The 22,756-nt window shown below is 47.5% G+C and overlaps 1 protein-coding gene and 1 non-coding gene across 2 annotated transcripts in view; both read left to right on the top strand.

Moving 5' to 3' along the window:
- The window catches only part of mtnr1al (melatonin receptor type 1A like), a 51,565-nt gene that overhangs the window by 15,822 nt on the left and 12,987 nt on the right, over positions 1 to 22,756 (top strand). The gene's annotated exons all lie outside the window — the stretch shown is intronic.
- On the top strand, positions 20,515 to 20,596 carry trnas-uga. The gene has a single exon. It is a non-coding gene; the product is annotated as a tRNA-Ser (tRNA).

The raw sequence follows: 22,756 nt of genomic DNA on the forward strand, positions 1-22,756 counted from the left end.
CATCGTGCCAATGGCGCAAACCGCGCATGCGCGGTGGCCGTCTTTCTCCTCAGCCGCCTGGCAAGACGTGGCGGCTTGATCTTGCCAGGCGGCGGAGGGGAAAGAGTGCGTCCGTATTGGACGCTGGCCCGATGATCGGTGGGCACCGATCGCGGGCCTGTCCCCTCCCGAGCACAGTGGTGGTGCTCCCGTGCCAATCGGGCCCCTAGATGCCCCGAACGGGCATCTGGCGCCCGTTTCACGAATGCAGCGACCAGGTGTGGTTGCTACCGTGGTGAAACGGGCATTAAGGGCCGGCCGCTCGGCCCATCAGGCTCGGAGAATTGCCGTTCGCCATGAAAAATGGCGAGCGGCGATTTTTCCCAGCCGGGGGGGGGGGGGGGGGAGAATCGCTAGGGGTGCCAGGGGGGCATAAAAAATGTCAGGAGGCCCTCCCACGATTCTCCCACGCCACGTAGGGAGCGGAGAATTCCGCCCCTTAAATCTCCCTGTTAGACCGCGCTTCATCTGCCATATTATCTTTTTGCGTAGCTTGGTATCAAATTTTGCTTGCTATCCCCTCTCCCCTGTCTTGAAGCATTTTGGGGTATTTTACCATGTTAAAGATGGTATATAAATGTTGTTGCAAGCCACCTACCGGAGAGAGTGTTCCAATTGTACACAGAAGCGTATACATAAGTGTTGTCAGGTGGATTTACCTTTAAGAAATGGGTGTTTCCCAAATAGCTGCAGTGATGTCAGTGTGTGGGTAGAGCTGGGCTGTCTGTCTTTCACTTTCGTTTTGAGCAGGAAGCTGCAGAGTGTGTTTAGTTTCATTTTCAGAGTTGGAGAGCTGCATTCAAAGCAAGCAGCTGTGTAATGGTCTCTCTCTCTCTCTACAAGCTAAAGAGTGTCTCCAGATCATTGATGATTTCAAAGTAATACCTGTTACTGTGGAGAATTTAAACCTGCTGTCTTTATTTAAAAAGGGTTTAACTTATGGATGTTGTTGGGGAAGTTATTAAGGGTTACCTATAGACTATGGCCTCGTTTTGCTGTTGCTTAAGCATCACAAGGCCGGTGAATAGTGGGAGAGGCCACAAATGAGATCCGTGCCAGGCACCAAACAGTTTGCGATGCAACCAACCCGCTCCCATAGGCAAAATTGGGATCTCGCCATAGCGTGGCAAGAAACCAATTATCACCACTTAAGCCCCATTTCCATATAATCAATAAGAGTGACCCCATATCCAACGTCACTCAGCAGCCTCCCCAGCAAATGGTCATACTGGCACTGATTGGTACTCCTTTTGAAATACGTGAACCTGGCAGAAGGGCTTCTGTGGGCAGCCGAGGAGGTGAGTAGCCATCTTTGCTCACAGCAAAGAGCCCGGGGCACTGGGCATGCTGCCCCAGTGCTTGGAAAGTGGGGGGCGGAGGGGTTGGACCCACTCAGGTGGGGGACCTTCTGCAGAGGGGCTGCCATGGGGGGAGAGTAGGGGGGAGGCGTTGGGAGGGGGGAACTGTGGAGGGGGTGGGTAACTGCTCACAGTACCGCCATGCCAACCCCTGGATCGCGTTCCGGGGGCAACACTTGTCCCTGCCCGTCTGCCCCATGACCACCCATAACCCCCACCGACTGTTGTGGCCTCTGGCCGTGCCGCTGAAGGCTGTTGCTGATAGGTAATTGGCAATCGTGGTTAAGTGAGCATTTCACACAATCCAAATGGATTCCCATGGATGGGTGGGCCATGTAGCATGTGAGAGTCATCACTTAGAATCCGAATCACACCCTGATGGCTGGACAGTGCTTGAGCACTGCGGGAGGCAACACCACACACAAATTCTGAACACCCAGGGATAGGACACAGCTCTGGGGACACGTCCACGGCCCGAGGGTGGGTGAGCGCCACGGGGAGCAGAGGGGGGTGTGGGGGGGGGGGGGGGGTGCCTGGACAGATGGGCAAAGGGTTCGGAGATCAGCCCGCATTGCGGATGAAAGTGATAGAGGTATAATAATGTTTGTGGCACACAGAGTGGGTGAAGAGGGGGTGAGAAGGCGGGGTTGTGGGGAGAGGGAGGAGGGAGGGCTGGGGGTTGTATGGGGGGTTGGGGGGGGTGGATGCTCCCTTGGTGGAGTGGGAGGGGGAGGGAATTGGTGTCTAATCACTTGTGCTGCCTGGTGTAGGTCACTGACCGTGTGTAGGTCATTGACCGAGCTCAAGGCCGCCGCCGCCACCTCATCCCATGCCTTGTGGCTCACCGTCCGTGACCCTCGGGGGAACAGCTCATCCCTCCTGGCCTCCACCGCATCCAGGAACCTCCCCAGGTCAGCATCCTCAAAATGTGGGGCTGGTCTCCTCGGCTCCATTGTTGCGAGCTGGCTGGGGTTGGCTGAGCAAGTGCTGCTCGATCTTGTTAGCTGGGGGGGGGGGGGGGGGGGAGAGGGGTTGCCATGGTCCCGGCGAATCAGCTGGTGAGCCGTCATTTGTGGCTAGAAGCCCATGAGGCCTCGGTAAGTGGACCAATTAACGTTGAATTGCGATGCCAGCCTCGTTGGCTGAGCGCCGGGAAGTCCACAGCAATTACTGCTTGCTGCAACACTTTGAAACCTTTCCGGACAATTGCGCCCTTTGAGTCCGAAATACGAGTCATGGTTAATGGTGATTGTGGTAGGTGGGTGAAGCAGTGTGTGAGGTTCAATTAGTCATCGACTTTATTATGGCACTGAAGGAGGCCGTTCGGCTCATCGACTTCATGCCGTTAGTTGCATTTGAATTCACTGATCTTGACGACTGGTGCATGGTCATTAAAATTCTTGCTGAATCCAATTCATTGGTGTTGCACTGCCTACATTGGCCCCTGTGGATAGGGATCCTGTGTCCACTTGCCAACTTTATGCACCAAGGCCACTAGTGTTGCGTCAGAGAATCTTGGAGCACACTCTGCCCTGCAGACCAGACACGTCTCTGCAGCCACAATACACGTCCCCTTTAGAGGTACAAGCTCCTTTAAGTTGTGCAGGCTAGCTTGAAGAGGTGCTGACCTTGCACAAATGTGGGACCCATAGAATCATAGACATGTTATGGTGCACAAAGTGGCCATCCAGCCCATCATGTCTGTGCCAGCCAAACAAAGAGAAAAAAATAAAAACCACCTGCTCATTTTAATTCCATTTCTAGCATCTGGCCCGTAGCCTTGCACCATGCCCCCGAATTGACCCCTCAGCCAGGGGAAACAAGACTTTCCTGACCACACTTCCTAGGCCCCTCGTCATTTTGTACATCTCAGTTAGGCCACCCCTCATCTCCTCTGTTGGAAGGAAAACAACCCTAGTCTATCCATCTCTTCTCATAGCAACAATTTCCATGTCCTGGCAACAGTCTTCTAAATCATTCCTACACCTTCTCCCGAACAATGATGTTCTTCCTGCAATGTGGTGACCAGAACCGTACACAAAACCCATCATTACATCCCTGCTTTTGTATTCACTACCTCGCCCAATAAACCATAAGACGTGGGAGCAGAAGTGGATCATTCAGTCCGTCAAATTTGTTTTGCCATTCAGTGAGATCATGACTGATCTGACAATCCTCAACTCCACTTCCCTGCTTTATCCCCATAACCTTGGATTCCCTTACTGATTAATAATACGGCTATCTCAGCCTTGAACATAATGCCCCAGTCTCTACAGCCTTATGTAGTACAGAATTCCGCAGATTCACTATCTTCTCAAAGAAGAAATTCCTCCTTATCTCTGTCTTAAATGGGTGACCCTTAGTCTAAGATTGTGGGCGCAATTCTCCGCTCCCCAGGCCGGGTGGGAGAATCGCGGGAGGGCCGCTCTTGCACCCCCCGCAATTCTCCCGACCCCCCCCCCCCAAAATGGCATGTCGCGTTTTGCGATACGCCGCTCAGAGAATCGCTGGTTGCCGTTTTTCCTGGCGACCAGCGATTCTCCGGGCCGGATGGGCCGAGCGGCCTGACGATCCCGACCTGTTCACGCCGGCGGCAACCACATCTGGTCACTGCCGACGTGAACAGCGTGCGACAGGTAAGTGTGGGGCCTGTGGGGGGCAGAGAGGGGATCGAGCACCACGGGCGTGCTCGGGAGGGGACTGGCCCACGATCGGTGCCCACCGATCGTCGGGCCGCGTCTCTAAGAGACGCACTCTTTCCCCTCCGCCGCCCCGCAAGGTCAAGCCGCCACAGCGGTCCCGATTTGGACATCGGAATGGACTCTCCGTCCAATCACCGATTACGATATTGGATTGGATTGGATTTGTTTATTGTCACTTATACCGAGGTACAGTGAAAAGTATTTTTCCGCGAGCAGCTCAAACAGATCATTTAGTACATGGAAAGAAAAGAAAATACATAATAGGGCAACACAAGGTACACAATGTAAATACATAAACACCGGCGTCGGGTGAAGCATACAGGAGTTTAATATTAATCAGGTCAGTCCATAAGAGAGTCGATTAGGAGTCTGGTAACAGCGGGGAAGAAAGAGAAGATACCGGCATCGGGCAACGGAGAATCCCACCCTTAACTTTCCCATTTTCCTCCAGGATTTATTCCATCTGACAAGTTCTTATCCTGTCTATATTCCGCTGGAGGCTGTGTGTCACCTTCACCACTTTCCTTATCACCTATCCCAGCTCAATAACAGGAAGCATTCCATATCCTCTTGTCCCCCTGTCCTGCCACATTCAAATGGTCTGTGGGCATGGCCTCCAACGTCTCTCACTTTCTGCTGAGGCATGCTGCCACTTCACTGCATCTTCAGCATTGCTTTATGTCACTGTCATTTAAATCAGCAGGCCGCACATAGCTTGGATGTTACATCAGAAGGAGCAGGAATGGGTTAACCTGTATCAGAGCCCTGAGTGGCAGACTACGACTTGAGATTTCACCACTGATCTGTGAATGCCCGTCATCCTGAAATTATGCTTAGTTTTAGGGTAATGGTGGTGAACACTAAGAATTCACGGTCAACACCCTGTCCCACAAAGTGCAGTCCATTGTTATTGACTATGACAGCTAAGGTTTAATCTTCTGGAGAAGTGAACTCTCTCCCTGCTAGTTTATCCATCCAGCTTCACTTCCTCATTGCCTGCGTTTCTCAGATATGATTACCAAGCAAAGAAGCTGGATCTTTGTAACTGAAGAAGGATTTGCAATTTTGCAAAAATGTGGCCAATCTTCAACTTCTGTTACTGGCCTAATTATCTCGTCACTGAAAATAGCTTATCATTCCAGCCTTTTATCCACTGATAATGAGATGGTTAATATTTATACTTCAAATAGAAACCGAGCCAGTATGTAAAGGGTAGTGAGATTAACAATGAAAAAAAGACAAATTTGTAACATTTTCTACTTTCTTTTGACACTAAGTAGCTTCCTCTTCAAAATGAAGGCTTGAAATGGCGGGCCTCCATGAGATTAAGAAAACTACACAAAATGTACATATTTCCCCCCTGAAGCTTCCAGATCTGTCTTCCCCTGGCCACTGTAATATGTATACACATATATAACTAAAGAGTTAATTATAACATCTAGCTGTAATACTATCACTAGAGGCACCACTAGATCCCACTATAAGTACCAGCTCCCAGAGGATCTTGGTCTCTTTCAACCCAGGAGTGACTAGACAGCAGTGGTGTATGATAGATAGATCACAGCATAGTTAGCACGTGCAGTTTTGAATCAGTTAATACATTCATATTTAATTTCTTGATTTCTAGTGATAGTACTGTAGAGTGTCTACCTCAAGTATAATTGATCGTTACTTAATAAATTAGTTTGCTTTAAGTTGAACACTCGTGGTTTCTTCAGGATCACACCATCAGACCTTCTGCATCAACAGCAACTTAGTAACGATTCATATTACTGAACCCAATAATATAACAGCGCCCTCTTGAAATCACCCCTTTATTGGCCCTGGCTTTGCCCCCCTCTCCCTGGGAATTACATTGACCACAGGGTGAAGAGAGTGGGGGGCGGTAGAAGAATTGATGGAGGGGGGGGGGGGGGGGGGTGCGTGGGTTGGAAATAGCTAGTCAATACTCCAAGCACTATGTGTGTGGAATAAGCTTCTTGAATCCTGCTGAACTTTCCTTGTCAGAAATTTTCATGTGTTCATATGCAAGTTTAATCACCTCCCCATGACATTCAATGGCATTACCACTTGCAATCCACCACCATCAACACTCTGGTGTCACCACAGGTCAGTAACCTAAACTGAACCATTTGTTTTGATGCAATGGCTGCAGGTGCAGGCCAGATGCTGCTTAATTCATCCGACGGACTGCCCTCCACTTGTCTGGATGGGTGCAGTTTCAAAAACACTCAAGAAGGCGACAAGATGCACTGCATGAACTTACCAAAGCACCTTCCAAACCTGTGACCGCTATACCTTGAAGGACAAAGACAAAGAGGGATGTTGGAATAACGTTGGACCTGCAAATTCACTGCAAAGTCACGTACCATCCATTTCCCATCAAGCAGTCAAAATCCTGGAACATCCTCTCTAACAGCATTGTGGGTGTACCTACACTACATGGACTGCAGAGGTTCAAGTAAGTGGCTCATTAGCATCTTCTCAAGAGAGGGTAAGGTGGGCAATAACTTTTGGCCTTACCAGCGATGCCCAAATCCTGTGAATAAAGAAATAAATAAATAAAGTGGCATTCTGGTCCCCTTAACACTACCTTATTTTTCCCACTCCCAGTATCATGTGTTATCCTTGGCAAACATGACAGGAGTGGATTTTGGCCACTACGTTGACTTTGTTACTTATTAGCAATCGCACTATCTTACCTTTTTAACCCCAGTTCCCGGTCCTTTCTCTGCGAGCTACAGAATCAGTTGCTTCTATGCCTATGATCTTGGAGTCCATGACATTCCACTATCTCTGTGTGAAGATATTTTGCCTGGATTTGAGATCAGTCCTAAATTTAGAAGGCTGTTTTCTTATTTTGGAATGCACTGAGAAACGGATGAGTCATTCCTTGTCTCTGTTGATTCACTTCATTATTTTAAATACTTCATTCAGATGACCAAATGACTCCTCATCTTTAGGGGCTATAGTCTAACTTACTGTAGGAATTCTAAATCTATTCTATTCTTATCGAATCTACTCAATTTATCTTACCAGTAAAGTTTGCAATTTTTTCAACGTACTTGTACATCAGACATTTATTAACCCCTTCCTTTCTCACTTGCAACATTCAAGACCTTCAAACTTGTTATCATCCAGGTTTATGATGCTTGAGCAATATGGTTCAGAAACCAGTTATAGTAGAAGCACAGATGCTGTCTAACCATTCTGTCACATGAACACAGAGGAGGAAATGGTTAACCTGTTATCCATTTCGACATGGATCAGTGATTCCCTCAGGAATATTGATCATCGTCTGTCTCTGGCCCTATAAGATTGACTTGGAGCACACAATTAATTATTTGTTTAAGAATTAAAGCTGATTTATTGGCCTTACTGCAGTTTTATTAGTCTTAACATTTAGTATTAAATAGCACTAAGTGGATGTATTTGTGGTTAGGACACGGTAAATTGCTCTTTGATTGTAAAAAAAGAATTGGGCACTTCCAATTTAAAAAAAAAGAACTGTAGTAAAAGAATAAAACCTCAACATGTTACAGACCCCAATAATTAGTAGACTATCAAAATCTTAAGAGTGGAGTCGACACATTCCTGAAAGTGAATGATGTCTCATGTGCAAGGTGGGTTGTGTGTGGTACTTAATAGCCCCCCCACCATGGGCAGCCCCACCACCACGAGCAGGCTGGGTTGGTGGGTGGATGGCAGGGGGTGGTTGTCTAATTGGGTGGGGAGGCACAGGGTGAAGAACTTATTGCCTTTCAGATAGTTTAAATCGGGGTGGTCAAGGCTGAGGACGGTCTTACCACCTGGAAGCGATTTACCTCCTGAAGTGTCCATTCCATTCGGCAGAAGGGGGATTGCTGCATACGCCAATTATGGAAGCTAGCAGGAATAACCTGAAGGCCTAGGGGGGTGGTGGCCCACCTGAAGAGCCCTTCCCTACCCTCCACAATGACTGCCCTGCCCGCCACCCTCCCTGCCCGCCCCCGCTCCCTGCCTGCCCCCTCCCTGCCCGCCCCCCTTGCCCGCCCCCTCCCTTCCCTGCCCAACCCCCCTCCCTGCCCGCCCCCCCCTCCCTGCCCGCCCACCCCCTCCCTGCCCGCCCGCCCGCCCCCCTCCCTGCCCCCCCCCCCCCCCCTGCCCCCCCCCCCCCCCCCCCGCCCCACCATTCATGGCTTTTCTGACTGCCCCACAAACCTCTCTGCTGAGTCCTCCATTGCTGCTGCTTTTTTGGACCCTGCTGCAATACCTGCAGTGGCCACTGACACAAATGGTCTTGCTGGGCCTGAAGAGCTGCCAGCTGTCTGATTGGTTGGCAGCTCTTCGAGACTCTTTGCCTTTTAAGGCACAGGAGAACCAATGACAGGCAGTGTACTGCCCGATGCACGTTAATCCTATTGGGGCTCCAGGAAATGCCTGTGGAGGTGGCTTTTTAAAAAAATATTTTTATTCAACATTTTCAATTTTCTACACAACAGAACAGCAACCCAAAACCATTTCCCCACCCCCTAAACAAGAAGACCCCAACAGAGAATGCCCCCCTAGCAACTAACGGTGACCAGCTCTTTAAAGTACAGAGTAAACAGCTGCCATCTCTAGTAGAATCCCTCAATTACCCCCCTCACAGTGTACTTGACTTTCTCGAGGTATAAAAACTCCATAAGATCCCCCCGCTTTACTGAGGCACTGGGCAGAGAAGTTGACCTCCATCCCATCGGCACCCACCTTCGAGCAGTCAGCGAGGTGAAGGCCAGAACATTAACCCCCACCGTCTGCAGTTCCGGTAGGTCCGACACCCCAAACGTGGCCCCCGAGGGACAGGGCTTCAGCTCAATTTGCACAATCGCCAACTTGGTGCTGAAGAAGAAGCCCCAAAACCTCTACAAGCTGAGGACACGTCCAGAACATGTGCACATGGTTAGCCTACCCCGTCTCATAACGTTCACATTTATCCTCCATTAAATTCAGACCATTCTGTGCAGAGGGTGAGGCTCACTTTCGGGCCATTATCGGAAATGCTGCACAAGCCAATGGTGGCTTCTCTACCACATACAGAGTCTACTCTGCTTAGTTATCGGCTAATTTTATCTGATAGTGTGGATAGATTAAACAGTCTATATAGCATCGCACCTCTGAATTACAAATTAGCCCCACTACCCATTATAAATCAACCCCTGGGACATCCATGTGTAATCAGTAGGTGGCAGCACAGGTCACAGAGAGAGTGCCAGTCTGCTGCAACCAAACTAACTACATCAAAGATTCTAATTGTTATTTTGATGGAGAGCATGATTACTAAACACAAAACAGACGTCTCAATCCTATCAGGCCAGTCGGGTTTATTACAGTAACATTATCATTAAATTAGTGAATAACTCCCAGCCATCTGGACAAGATATCAAGCTAAAAAAAAAACTAGTTTGTAATGTACAGCAGTTCTGACTGAGGGAGCTTGTTATAAACTCGAACGTGAATGCATAATTATTTTAACAGAACTGAAACTTATGTTTTCTCTTTTTATAAGCTAATAAACTTGCTCTGCATTTCCAATATGTATGATTTTATTATGCAATCTCTCCAGACTGTGGAGGTTTTAAGTAACTTTGTAACTGAGACTACTATTAATACTAATTCTCAATGGATTTATAGGAACTTGAGAGCAGGGGATGGCCATTTAGCCATTCGGGCCTGATCGGCTGTTCCATGGGATCATGGTTGATCAGCAGCCTACATCCATATGTCCACCTTTCCCCAGGTCCCTCTGGTTAAAATTAACAATTCATCTAATATCAACTGGCATTCGGAAAAGAGAGTTCCAAACTTTTACTATTAAAATAGATCAATCAAACTAAGCCCTATGGTCCTCAGCCCAATCCCTGGGAAACTCCACCATACACCTCCGTCCGGTCCGAAAAGCAACTGTCAATCATTATTTCTAATTCACCTCGCCAATTTTGTACTCATGCTGCCACTGTCTGTTTTATTCCATGGCCTTTAACTTAGCTGACCAGCCTATTATGTGGCACTTTCCAAAACTCCCTTTGGAAGTTCATATGCACCATATCAAACTCATTCCACTCATCAAGCACCATTATCAGTTGTCAAGGTGTCTGCATTGCTCCCGACCACCCTCTTTTCCAAATATCATAAAAATAGTGTTGGTTTTTATATTTGTTTTTTTTTTGTAGCTTTTACTATCTTAATACATTTTTCTAAAATAAATTTAGAATACCCAATTCATTTTTTCCAATTATGGGGCAATTTAGCATGGTCAATCCAACGACCCTGCACAGTTTTTGGGTTGTGGGGGTGAAACCCATGCAAACACGGGGAGAATGTACAAACTCCACACGGGCCGGAATCGAACCTGGGACCTCGGCGCCATGAGCCAGCAATGCTAACCACTGCGCCATCGTGTTGCCCTATTGCTAATAACCTTTATTAGTGTCACAAGAAGGCTTACAATAACACTGCAATGAAGTTACTGTGAAAAGCCCGAGTCGCCACATTCCATCGCCTGTTCAGGTACACTGAGGGAGAATTCAGAATGTCCAAATTACCTAACTGCACGCCATTCGGGACTTGGAGGAAACCGGAGCACCCAAGGAAACCCAAGCAGACACGAGGAGAATATGCGGACTCCACACAATGACCCAAATCATCTTCCAGTTGTATCCTCGTTGCCAGGTTTGTAGAACATAAATGAGTCCGTATCCAAAATGCTGCATGGCCATTTGGTCTGTAGCATAAATAACAGCCACTCAAAGGAAGTTGCCAGCTGAACCTTCCCCAGATCTTCAGCAGGCCTTATAAACCTTTCTCTCCCGTGAAAGCGCCAAGAAAAGAGTGCAGGAGATCCAGGGGATGGAGGTAAACACCCTAGGATGTGCCCCCTACCGGCGAGCCAACCCCCCCAGGACCGATACCCTGCCTTAAACCGGGTACCATAGGGACCAGGTCCATTGGAAAGCTTCATCGCGACAGGATGCCTCCCTGGAGTCTATACAGGGAGAGCCTATGGATGTAGGGGCGAAAGAGAGTGCAAGGCACAAGCCATCCCGTTTGAGGCAGACACCAACCAAGTGCTTGCACTTTCCACCGGGACCTACCAGCGGAGGAGTGTAGGCAGCTGAATTGTGTTATGGCAACCCGAATGGCCACCATCAAGATAACTGTGCAAGTTAATGGGCATCCATTTCACATGGAGCTAAACATGGAAGCTGCGGTTTCCGTTTCTGGAATGTAGACTTTCGACAGGATGAAGTCGGGGTACAGCAGTAGAATCTGCGGGACACTTGAGGCAAGATTAGTGATGTGTACCAGCGGGCCGTCAGCTATTGCAGGAACCACAGTGACCCCGGTAGTTTACGGACAACAGTCGGTGCGCCTCCCATTGATTATAATAAAGGTTCAAAGCTCCAGTGCATTTTTCGGAGATGGATGTTTGCCTGCCGAGAGATGAATGCATTTTCCATGCGAGGGTAGTGATGTTCCTGGGCTACTGAGTGCACTCTGAGGGATTACACCCAGTCGCAGAGAAGGTACGAGCTATTCAGCAGGCTCCTCTCCCTGAAAACACCACAGAGTTGCGGTCTGTTCTGGGTTTGGTGAACTATTACAGCAAATTCGTCCCTGGCCTCGTGACCATGTTAGCTCCCCGACATCTCCTTTTGAAAAAGAACCAGAAATGGGTGTGGAGCAAGCAAATGAAGCAGCATCCAAACGAGTAAAAAACAATTGACTTCCTCTGGATTGGTAACACATTTTGATCCCACCAAACGGCTAATTGTCAGGTATGGTGCGTCACCAGGCAGCATTAGCGCTGTTTTATCACATCGCATGGAAGATGCCAGAGAGAATCTGAACGCTTTCACCTCCCAGCCACTGGCCATGGCCGTGCGCAATTATACACAAATCGGGAAAGAAGGTTTGGCAGGTGTCTTCACCATGAGGAAATTCCATCAATCTGTGTTTCACGATCATCATGGACCACAAGCCACTGCTCAGTCATTTTGAAGAAGGCAAGGCAATTGCACCCATCGCTTTTGCCAGAATCCAGCATTGGGCCCTCCTGCTAGCCGCCTACAAATATTAGTTTGAACATCACCCTGATACCGAGATAGCATTAAGCCTTTGTCTACATGCCCTCCTTCTCCTCCCAGGACAGACGAAGAAGTGGCCATGCTCAACTTTATGGATTCGTTGTCTGTTACAGCGTCCCAAATCCATGAGTGGACACAGACTAACCCAGGCCTTTCGAAGGTGCGACATATAGTCCTATATAGGTATCAGTATAGGCGGTTACCAGGCGAGTTATGGGCATTCTCGATGAAGATGTCCGAGTTTACCGTGTAAGTTAGCATTCTGCTGTGTGGTACGTGCGTCATCGCCCTGGGCAAGGGCCAGGACCGGCTCCTCAGGGATCTGCACAACGACCAGGGGTGTACAAAACAAAAATGTTGGCATGTAGCTACGTTTGGTGATTGGGCCTGGGCACTGAGCTAGAGAGAGTTGCCCAGCAGCCTGGTGTATGTCAGGAGCACCAGAAGCTTCTCCCAGCTGGGCTCCTTCACCCATAGGAATGTCCGGGGTGACTGTGGGTATGGTTACACACCAACTTTGTCTGCCCTTTTCAAGGCTTCATGTTCTTACTCCTGATAGATGCCCACTCTCAGTGGTTGGAAGTCCATAGAATTTTGACGATCCCCTCGAGAGCAACTATTGTCCATCAATACACGGTGTCCCAGAGGTGTTGGTTACTGATAATGAAACACCTTTCACAAGTGATGAATTTTCAGGATTCCTGAAGGCTTACAGGCTGTGCCACATCCATGTGGCCCCATTTCACCCAGCTTCAATCAGGCTGGCAGAAAGGGCGGTACAAATGAGGACTAAAAAAGCAGACTTTAGAGTCGATAGACAGAAAGCTGTTCTGCTGTAGGGCCACTCTGCATGCCACAACCAGGTTGGCACCGGCTGAAATGCTTCTGGTCCAGAGGCTTCAAACCCATCTTAGTCTGGTTTCCCTGATATCGGCTGGAAAGTACGTCACAGACAGGAGTTGTAAGGGCGGCACCCTGTTGAACAAAAAACAGCCCAGACTATTTGTACCAGGTTACACAGTCTATGTTTGAAACTTTGCAAATGGCGACCAGTGGATCTGCGGTCAGCCAGACGGGGCTGCTATCTTACCAAGTTCAAGCACAAGTTTGTGTCATGAAAAAGCACCTCGATCAGATACAGTCCAGTGTTCCAGTCAAACCAAGCCCGATGCCTGAAGAGGCTAGAGCATTACTTCATGCGGGTCCAGACGCCGAGATGACAGAGATCATAGATACGGATTCTGACATGGAAACCTAGGCGTCGGAGATCTCCAACGGGGAGCAAGCAGTGCAGCAGCCCCAGACAGTACAACCACCAAGGAGTTCTGAAAGGAAGAGGCACCCAGATATACACTGTCAGATCCAGCACCGTGAGTGCAGGAAGCACAGCCATGGGTGAAGAGAGTCCGGTGCCCTCATATTACCAGAAGAGTATCCAGACTTTTTGGGGGGGGGGGGGGGGGTGGAGGGGGTGGTGGGAAGGATGTTACAACCCGCACAAGACCTATGGGGTTGGAGCAATCAGTCTCCCTGTGAATCTCGCTGAATATATGAGCTCCCTCGCTGAGGGGGCATGGAGCCCGAGATCGTTCATGATTGAGATATAAAGTTGGCCAGGTATGGAACCGACAGAGTAGACCCGGCTTGGTTCTGATGTGTATTGCAAATATAATTACTTTGCAATAAAGTAATTACTAACTTGCCTCGGACCCGTTTGTGGTCTAGAAAAATGACATACCATGCAAAAGTCCACAGAGTCCATACAGTGCAGAAGGAGGCCATTCAGCCAATCGAGTGAGATACCCTCAATTACGACACAGGAGAGAAGATTGGTAATTCAAAGGCTTTAATTACCAGAGAACCGGACAGCTGCCGAGAAGTGTGGTCACAGCACGCTGCCCAGTAAGCATCACTTTATATACCGTTTCTTGGGGGCGGAGCCAGAGGCGGAGTCCCCCAGGGTTCCAAGCCCGGTCTTAAAGGGCCAATGTATTAAAGGCAAGATACAGTTACAGCAGTTACCGATACCATTCATCATATCGAGTCTGCACCAATCCCCTGAAAGAGCACCCTACTGAGGCCCACTCCACTACCCCATTCCTGTAACCCTGCAAACCCACCTAAGCTGCACATCTTTAGACACTAAGGGGCAATTTTAGCACTCTCAACCCTGCGTACAAGGGAAGCTTTCTGTCCCCCAACTATTAATTCAGCTTTAACTACCTATTTCTTTCCCTCCTCCTCAACTCCACTTCAGAAAGCATCCTGTTCCAAGGTCTATTCCTGTTGCCCTTCAGACTGGCTTTAGTCTTATTCTGGCAGGCAGTAGAATAAGCTAGAATAGAACCAGTTTCTGCGGATCCTCATTCTCGGTCTAACCTGGATTCCATTTTCTCAGCCACACTATCGACCACACCAGCCTCACTCTGCACTTCTTTACAAGCTGCAAACAAAGTCTTGTGTAAACTGTTCAGATACGTTTTCTCTCCCTTATATTTTCAGAGTGCCTGTAACTCACATTGCAGCTCAATGATTACCAATTGCAAAGGTTTTAGGTGGAGATAACTATTGTGTTCACTCAGGATAATCTTGGTGTTCATAAACTCCCACTAAATGTAGTCTGGACCACACAACCTATTTTGCTATTTCTTAGTTTAGATTACTTATATTATTAATATCACTAACCACTGCGCCATCTTGCAGCCCCTACCCGATCTGAAAAAAGCTAACCGCTACACATCCATCAGCTCCTTCCATTGTGTTGCTGTCACATGAGGTATTTTGATCTCTCTCTCTCTGGCACTCCATTACCTCCAGGATCCAACTCTTGAGCTAATTAATCAGTTGCTAAAAATACTAAACACAATAGTATAGAATATATCAGCAAAACGATACCTAGAGAATCATAGAGTGACGACAGTGTAGAAGGAAGCCATTCGGTCCATCGAGTCAGCACCGACCCTCTGAAAGAGCACCCTACCTATGCCCATGCCCTCACCTTATCGCCATAACCCCACCTAATCTTCTAGACACTTTTTATTTCCAATTGAGGGGCAATTTAGCGTGGCCAATCCACCTAAACTGCACATCGTTGGGTTGTGGAACCCACGCAGACATGGGGAGCATGTGCAAACTCCACACAGATGGTGACCCAGAGCCGGGATCGAACCTGGATCCTCAGCGCCAAAGGCAGCAGTGCTAACGACTGTGCCACAGTGCCGCCCGATCTTCTGGACACTAAGGCGAAATTTGGCATGGCCAATCCAGTTAATCTGCACATCTTGTGCCTATGGGAGGAAACCGGAGCACCCAGAGCAAGCCCACACAGGCATGGGAGATTGTGCAAACGTCACACAGATAGTCACCCGAGGCTGGAATTGAACCCTGGTCCCTGGTGCTGTGAGGCAGTGGTGCTAACCACTGGGCCACCATGTGTAACATCCATACCTACTTTAAACCTTTGGGCGCTGCTGGCTTATTCCTCTTGTTTCAACGTTCAGAAGACAAGAATTTTTTATCGAATGTATTTTAATTATCAACTAAATCAGGTTACTGCTGCTTTGTAGGTGCCCCACACTTGCAGTCTATCCTGCGTGCTAGTTTCCCTTACTTTGGACTTTGAGGGCTATTTACAAGAAGGGATCTTTCATTCCTAGTGTCCCAAATTCCAGGAGTCCATTCTACCAAGCTTGTACTTGTGCAGTGGAGTGACATTCTTCTGAGTCTTAGCCTCAGCTACAAGCCAACAAAGTGGCTTCGTAACGGCCTCCCCAAACAGGCGCCGGAATGTGGCGACTAGGGGCTTTTCACAGTAACTTCATTGAAGCCCATTTGTGACAATAAGTGATTATTATTATTAAGTGACCCCAAATCTAAGGACCAGTATTTACATAATTAGAGTTTTTCATCAGCACTCACTTGGATCTCTCTCTCTCTTTCTCTGGTGGAAGGCAAAGTTACCCAAATTTGGCCCACCCCTGAGATTCATCAAGAAGCCGAAGAAAAGGGGAAACATTTCTTCATCTCAGAAGGAAGCCTGTTTGTAAAGTGTAATCAATTCTGTCTGTCAGCCACCAGCTTTCTTCCGCAAGCATTGTTGGGGTTTTAGCAATTGGTGTGAATTGAGCTGAGGCATCACCAGAACTAACAAACAAGCACCAAGACCTAGCTTGGCTGGTTGTGAGAAGGGCCCTCCCCGTCAGATTCTTCATGTACACCCAAAGGCTCAGCTCTGTTGCACTCTGCCCTCGGAGTGGCTGTGGGGGAAATGAGACGGTCACCCACCTCCTTGTGGAATGTGCCTTTGCAAAGAAGGTCTGGAGAGAGATGCAGTGGTATTTGTCAAGGTTCATCCCGAGCAGCTCTGTGACACAGGACTCTGTGCTATACGGACTGTTTCCAGGGACACACACCAAGACAAACATCAACTGCTGCTGGAAAGTCATCAACTCGGTGAAAGACGCTCTTTGGTCTGCCCGAAATTTGCTGATCTTCCAGTGCAAAGAATTGTGCTCGACCGAGTGTTGCAGACTGGCACATTCCAAGGTCCAGGACTACGTGCTGAGGGACGCACTCAAGCTTGGGGCAGCTGCCGCCAAGGCGCAATGGGGAAAGACCACTGTGTAAGGTCTTACCAACAAATGTACACCGAGGGGTGGGTAACTGTGTAAAACCCCTCGGTCCGGGTCTTCAATACTCCAATGTAAAAAAGAAACATGACAATGTAAATATTTAAGAAAGAACTGTAACATAAAGAAGGATATGTGTGTATTGTTATCCCAATTGAATGGAAGAAAGACAAGTGAATGTGTAACTTTGATGGAAATGTACAGTCAAGACAATTTGAAATGTTCTGTAATGTTTATTAGAAATTTTATGAATAAAGTATATTTTTTGAGAAAAAAATCTTAAAATATAGAGTGTTCAACATTTCCCCAAGTAATCTGAGAAACCTCTTAGTCACGTGCTTTTGATGACAGAGCGGGGTGTTGGTGGGATGACGGGCATGTGATGTTAGGCTAGTGGAGAAGGGGGTGGGATGTTGGGACAATGAGGATATGAGCATGGGGATGGGATTTTGGGATGCATTCTCAAATTCCTATCCCCCCCCAGGTAACAAAGTTGCTTCCCACTGTCTCCAGCCCAGGAATTCCAGGACCTTGCTGTTGTCTGGCACAGAGAGATTCAGGTAATAAAATAAATTGATGGCAACTTTCTTGGATATTGCTACAATTTCTATACTTATGATAACTAGAATGCCACACATAATTGAAACTGCAACTCTGCTGTTTGTTCCTCGGATGCACAGTTCAAGCCGAGCTCACAGGATTAATCAATAAAGCATCACACTCTCCTGACATTGGCCGAGTAACTTGTTTTGTTACTGTAGTTCAGAGAAGCTAAGTGAACGTCCTGAGCTCATTTATATTTCAGATGTTTCTGAGCATTATGGAAACATTTTGGACAGCAATTTGTCAGACACCAGATTCCAGAAACCTATCTCGTTGATCTGTGCCTTTAAGGGGACAATATTTGATATTTTTAGGTCAAACCCCTTACTTGTTTGTGAGAAAAGAAATGGTGACATTGCTCCCAATTCCATACTATAACTCGGGAAAGCACTCAATTCAGCCCAATAACATCTCTCATAATGTTGTGCACCTACAGGCTGTCAAGTGGGGGTTCATCTTGTATACAAGCCACTTTATGCCAAGTAAGTGCCTACTGCATAACTTCTGATATTAGTGCGCAAGCAATTGGATGAAATCAGTCAGTAATGGAATGTAAGAGTGATTTGTAACAGTAAATTCACCAGTCCACCTGTGAATCAAATAAATATGATGTTAGTGGCTGCTTGCAAGTGTCAGGTCCCGGATCACTTGCTACAACTTCAGTGAAAGATTAGCAACAGCCCTGGAGGAATGTAATTTATCTTCTCCCAACTGAGCAAAACCTGTGTAAATTGCAAGTGAATTTTACCAAGGCCATTAAGCCCAATAAATCCATCTCTATTTAATAAAATTCTTGTGTTTTCAATTTTCCTCTCCACTATCTCTCTGGGCTTCATTTCCATCGGCCCCTTTGCCCATTCTTCATGTGTGGGCTGAGATTGTGTGGTTCTAGAGGTTAATTTTATACTGGGGCCTTTTGCAATAGTACTTTAAAAAATATTCTTTCATGGCACGTGGGTGTCATCGGCGAGGCATTGCCCATCCCGAGGAAAGGTGGTAGTGTGCCGCTTTCTTGAACCACTGCAGTCTATGTGGTGTGGGTATACCAACAATGCCATTAGCGAGTGAGTTACAGGATTTTTACCCAGCGACAGTGAAGGAACGGCGGTACATTTCCAAGTCAGGATGTTGATTGGCTTGGAGGGGAACTTGCAGATGATTGTGTTCCCATGCATCTGCTGCCCTTGTCCTCTGAGATGGTAGAGATCACGGGTTTGGAAGGTGTTACTGAAGGAGCCTTGGTGGGTTGCTGCCGTGCATCTTGTAGATGGTACACACGGCTGTTACTTCATTACAGTGGAAGAGGCGGTGGATGTTAAAGGTGACGGATGGGGCACCAATCAAGCAGGATGTTTTGTCCTCGGTGGTGCCAACGTTCTTGAGTGTTGTTGGGTCTGCACTCATCCAGGCAAGTGGAGAGTATTCCATCACACTGCTCACTTGTGCCTTGCAGACGTTGGACAGGCTTTGAGAAGTCAGGACTCTGGATTCTACGCCCCACGATGCCGGCAATGCAGATCATGATCGGTGGAGATTCGGTCATCCAGACAAAATTTAGGTTTGCAGCGGGTGCCGAACTGACCATTAGCTTCAGCGCCCGCTGGGGACAGCATCGGGGTTCTATCCCACATGCCAATGGGAGGATGCCAATGGATGCAGATGGGTCCTAATGACCCATTTATATCCACTTAGCAGGCCCGGCACCAGAGTCTCTGGACTTTGCGATTCTCTGGTCCTCTGGGCTGGGAATCACATGGGCGGAATTCACTCGAGGTATCACCAAATGTGATCCGGACATGGTGGATCTCACAATGGGTTGAGGGGGGTAACTCCTTAAAAGAATTTCGCCCAAAGTCCATTCAAGGGCCGCCCCCTACAATAAACCGCCTCCCAGTCCTCCAAACCTCTGATAGCAAACTTTATTTTCTCAAGGAGCAGAAACTCTGCCAAATCACTCACCCTATCCGAGGCGGCTCAGAGTCTCACCACCCGAACAATGTCCACCTCCATACTATCAGGGAGGCAAAGGGCAACACATCGTTCTCTCTTCCCACCCTGCACTCCCAGATCCTTAGACATTCCAAATACTGCCACCCATGGGCTCAAAAACACCTTCGCCCTCAGAATCTTTGATACTGTCTGCAAACACTTTCCAAAACTTCTCAACCCTCGGGAGGCCCCTAACTAAAAGGACCCCCAACAAGGGCTAAAACAGTGTTTTTCAAAGTGGGAGTTGTGGGTGTTGAAAACGGGTCGGCACAAATGATCCACAAAGATCACCAGATCTTTCTTTCCGTTTCTCTCTGGGTAACGTTTTGCTGCCTTAATGTGATCCTGTTCAAAAAGAAAGTGCACATTCATAAGGTTAAATTTAATACCTAGCCAATACACAAATACCATGTTTCATTATGATACCGTACATTTGTAATGGCTGTGAGATCAGCACTGGTCTGGCATTACATTTAGGTCTGGTTCTGTTCTATTTATAGCGCGCATTTTGTAGAAGGCAGTATTACAATGAAGACTTCTCAGACGATGAGATAGCCAGTATATGAGGTCTTTGATCTGGAGGGAAAGCTTAGTACTGCCTCCTACAAGTTACGTGCACTTTAGGAAAGGAAAAGGCTGGGGTGGCACGGTGGCACAGTGGTGAGCACTGCTGCTTCACGGCACCGGGGTCCCAGGTTCAATCCCAGCCCTGGGTCACTGTCCATGTGAAGTTTGCACAGTTTCCCCATGTGGCGTGGGTCTCACCCCCACAGCCCAAAGATGTGCAGGGTAGGTGAATTGAGCACGCTAAATTGCCCCTTAATTGGAAAGTAAAATGAATTGGGTACTCTAAATTTTAAACAAAATGAAAGGAAAAAGGTAACAATTGGGAGAGGGGTGTATTTTTAAATGTACAGTGAATTCCATTTAAATTGCGGCTGTAGGAGCTTGCCTGGTCAGTGGACTATGCCCAAGACTCAAATTTCCTGCCGTGAAGGCAGGTTATGGCTTCAGAATTTGACGAGCATTGCCATTATCTCACAATCCAACTCACTATTTCCCCCCTTGTGCTTTGAAATATTTTGCGGCAGCTGCGATGGCCGAGTGGTTAAGGCGTTGGATTTGAAATCCAATGGGGTTTCCCTGCAAAGGGTCGAACCCTGCTCACAGCGACTGTGTTCAACTCCCCACCGAGTCGAGAGTTAATCAGAATCCCGGTTGGTTGTCAGTAAACGGTTTGAATTGGGAGGTGGTGGCATGGTGTCACTGGTATTAGTAATCCAGAGATCCAGGGCAAGATCTGAGGACCTGGGTTCAAATCCCACCATGGAAAAAAATTTGAAATATTTTGCGGTTGAATTAATTTCACAATGAGAGGACGTCTGAAAACGTGGATGGCTGATGCGCTGTAAATGAATGTTGTATCGTATGATGTCGGACATTTATTTTGAATTCATATGTTGACGAGAGGGATAAGATTGATCATATTTCCTTTATAGCTGAATTCACATTGAAACACGCTCCCAGATCAGCAAATGCGTTCATGTCGGTGGGATGGTACAGGGCGTGTCAAATCCTCAGATCGATTAAGCAGCCTTTTAGCACTTTGGAGCCGAGAGTTACATTTCGGCTTCAAGTTGGAAATGTCCTTTTGGACAAAACCAGTGTTTTTCTAAATTCACCTATATGTTTTAGAATTCCCTTTATACCAAAGACCTTAAGGGCCAATATTCTAAAACGGCGAACAGGGATTCTTCCTCCCTGACTCCAGTACAGGCCTCTGTGAGTGCTATTCGGGTCAAACTCTCCTTTCAAGTTATCCCCCGGTATAACTCATACCTTCACTGAAGAATTTTACTTACTTACCCCTTAATAGCATCGATGTCCCGGGTCCTGCGTTCTTAAGGAAGTGAAGTAAGCTAATAACCACTTTTTCAGGTTAAATTATTTTATTATTAACATACTCTTTTTTATCTCATTAAATTAAAAACATTATTTACTTTTGGATGTTGTCTGGTTGGTTGTTGAGGCCTTCAGACTCTCTCTCTCTCTCTTTCTCTTTCAAGTCTCCTGGTCATCTCTCCTGGTGCTGTTTTCTCTTTTTCTCCTGGTCTTCTGTCTTCATTGGCTGCTGCTCCCTCGCATTCTTCTCCTGGGCCTCTCCTGCTGCTCCTGCTGCTGGGCCGTCTCGCTGCTGGGCCTCTCCTGCTGCTCCTGCTGCTGGGCCGTCTTCCTTCTGGTCTGGTCTGCCGTTCTGCGTCTTCCTTCTGGGTCTGGTCTGCCGTTGGGCCGCTTCTCTCCTGGGCCTTCCCTCTCCTGGGCCGCTCCGCTCCTGCTGCTGCTCCTGCTGTCCTTCTTCCTTCTTCTGGTGCCGCTGGTGTTCTGCGCTGGTCCCTTTGTTCCTGCTGCGGCCTCGTGGGGAGAGAGAGAGGAGGAGTCTGAAGCCCGCGCTGGTTTCTTTGTTCCTGTGTCTGGAAGCCCGCGCTGGCTGATCTCTGGCGCGAGATCGGGACCTCCGATAAGGATCGGACTTCGGGTCTTAAAGGGGCAGTCCATCACAATTTTCCAACAACACAAAGAAATTTTTTAAAACTTTTTTCTTTTCCCTTTCTCCTGCTGCAGGTTGTAATAACCATTCTGATAGACTGAAATTGCTGCCCACAGTTTCTGTGCTCTTCAGCTGCCACCAACCTCTTGTGGGATCTTTCCCTGCACTCTCCCCGATCAGATATTGGCAGACCTCTATGTTTCAAATGACACATTCTGTATTTTCCAGAACACCCCGTCTTGACATTTGAAACATTACTATAATTTGGTTTATTGTCCCCCCATCCAATTGTACTAACATACATCCCTGATCATTGTCATTTGTATGCATATCACAGACCTGTGTCAATACGAGCCTTGTTTTCCGTTCCAGTCCAACTTGTTTTCCATTTCTGATTGGAATGTGGTAATTGTGATATCTTGTACCCCCCACTGATCCCCTTGTCTTATTAATTTAAAATGTTCAATTGATCCTGCTTGTATTCCTAACTTCCCCATTAATGTCTAACATTGTCGTGAATCATGTAAGTCTGCCAACCCCTGGTTTACATGAGAGAACATCTTTCTGACAACGTGTATATTTTTCATTTCCGCATTTACAAAACCGCATTGAACCGTCTCTTTTTTTTTTCTTCCCAAACAAATTCTCCCTATTGTTCTATACATAGTAAAATTTTTATCTTATCTTAACACCTTATTCATTACCTAACCAATAGACTGTGTGTTACACTTTACATATTTTCAACTGTTAACAATTTAATATCAATATCAAAACATCGCTTCTT

Source organism: Scyliorhinus canicula, chromosome 4 (assembly GCF_902713615.1).
Source record: "Scyliorhinus canicula chromosome 4, sScyCan1.1, whole genome shotgun sequence".
NCBI classification, from domain to species: Eukaryota; Metazoa; Chordata; class Chondrichthyes; order Carcharhiniformes; family Scyliorhinidae; genus Scyliorhinus; species Scyliorhinus canicula.